The sequence below is a fragment of the Topomyia yanbarensis genome, chromosome 3 (genome assembly GCF_030247195.1).
Source record: "Topomyia yanbarensis strain Yona2022 chromosome 3, ASM3024719v1, whole genome shotgun sequence".
NCBI classification, from domain to species: Eukaryota; Metazoa; Arthropoda; class Insecta; order Diptera; family Culicidae; genus Topomyia; species Topomyia yanbarensis.
The window spans coordinates 109,187,632-109,190,064 of record NC_080672.1 but is presented as its reverse complement, the minus strand read 5'-3'; positions in this window follow the sequence as shown (position 1 = coordinate 109,190,064).

Sequence of the window (2,433 nt, the reverse complement as noted above, 5' to 3'; positions counted from 1 at the left end):
ATATTTTCAACGATTTTTAAAAGTCAACTGGCATTCCTAGCTTGTTCGTCGATTTTTAACCTGTTAAAATACTTACAAAGAACGTTGCCCTTGGCCTAAAATAATTGGACGAAACAGAAGTGATTTTTATCGCAGCTTAAGTTTATTTTTAAACGTGAAATGGAAAAGGGTTCAACAAATTGGATCAAGGTAAGTTATATTGTAATATAGTGAAAATCGAGATTTTAAACTTTACATACACGAATGATTTCGTCTATGCAAAGTTTGCCACGTCGTCACTGCCATGTACCACTAATCGTATCGTCCGGATATTAATGTCCAGGTCCTGCTCGTTCGAAAATCCAGCAATGACTGACGTGAACGAACACATAGTACCTGTATAAATAGCTTCTCGAATCTTTCTTTTTTTTTATTTTGATTATAGAGGTTTTAACCTTAGGGTCATTCGCCTCTTTTCGAGTTAGAAAGATCTCTTTTGGAAAAATCTCTAAACCTATGTGCGGGGTTGGGAACCGAACCCAGGTGAGCTGCGTACAAGGCAATCGATTTACCAACTACGCTATGCCCGTCCCCAAGCCTCCCGTATCTGATTGAGTTGCTTAGGTCCTTTTTTTAACGGATCTGCCCGGGATAGATTGACTGATGTATGGAAGTTTTCACGGTTTCCGATATCTATTCATTTTTGCTTGTTTTTCGATAATGTGCCATTGAAATACAAAAACAATACTGCAATTAAACATAATTTCAGTTAAATCCGAATTGTTGGGTAATAAACAGACGGAAATCCGTTCATAAATAAAAAAATATTAGCGCTCAAAACAGTGACGCAAAAAGGTGATATCGTTCGATTTTAGATCTTAGAATGACACCTTTCCCCAAATAGTGCAGTAAGACATTTTCAATATCAATATATGGGGCTCGCAAACTACGAAAACTTTTCCAAAGACATAATAAGGTAAAGCGGTTTAGTTTTACAAACACCTCAAAATTCTTGCTAAATTTGCATTCTGGACCACTATGCACTGCTGATAGAACCACTTTTATTTATGATGTTAGTTTTTTTAACGACATTATGATGCTAAAATTTCAAACCATTGCCATTACCCCGAGGGCTTATTTCACGCATTGTTTCTGTTTTCATTGTGATTTAATCGTCTGGTTCCCTACAATTTGAGGCCATTTTTAATTTACTCTTGTAAATTGTGAACTACAATTAGTTTGCAAATAATCAATGTAGATCATAATAAACAACATCGTTTAAAATGCTCCTGCGTTCGTTGCCGTTGTAAAATGTAAAGAATAATTTTTTTCGCCTATGCCTGAAATGTTCACTTCCTTCCAATATATTAAAAACCCAGCTCATCAAAGGGCTGAATTTGAATAACAGCAATTAGCTTTCGTTTCCCTCTTCGAACATGACCCAATATGAGCTATAAAGATATCGATTACAAGTACGAAAAAAATGTGGGGAGAAGTGCCTTCAATCTCGCTCTAATCGGAGCCAATTAAGTGTGATTGGAAAAATGCCTTTTCTTCAGCTTTCAGCCGAACCCCGACGGGTGATGACATGTGTATCTATGGGATCGTATGCGATTTGCTTTGCTGCTGCGGGGGTGGGGGGATCTCCGGAAAGGATGTTTTAGAATAAAGTCATTCGATATCCATCGGCGACAAGAGGTTGAGTCATACAAGGGGAAGTCCTTTTTCGTTCAACATCACTTAGGATGGGTGACTACGATAAGGCTAAGGCAGAACTTCGATTTCACCCTCAATTTGCTGTATGTGAGCTGCCTCTATTAGGTACTATACAAACCGACAAAAGCGACGAAGATGACAGAAGATAAAAAAAAAAAATGTTTATGCATATAAACATGAGCATTTTCATAACAGCCGATTCAAAGAAGATTTGATTTATGTGAGTCTCTCTGAAGCTATGGTTTCACACTTGAGGGCGGTGAATTAAATTCGGTATGCTTGTATTACAAACGAAATGAATAGATAAGAGGGGCACCCGGGAGACAATTTCATTATGCAGATCATTGGAAGTGCCCCTCGTATTCACATCAATCACATCTCGAATGTCTAGTTCAAATAACCCAGCAAGCGTTGCTCTTATTCCACCGGAATCTGAACCTGCACATTTCGCATAAATAGTATGACATCCATGAAGATAAAAAAATATATATTGAAAGTTGGATCTGTCTCAAAAAAAGTTTTGTTGATTCTGGATTTATTACCAAGATACTTGAAGAAATTTAGAATATTCACGTGGTAAGCATAATGAGACTATGTTATAAGTATTCAACACGAAACAGCAAGTTGTCTTCGTTCTCTCAAACGTGTAGTTCTCAAATCGAATAAGAAAAGTCACGTGCTTTTTAAGAGTTAGGTAAGTGTTCTCTAGTTAATGTGGTTTACACTTGTCATTTGAAC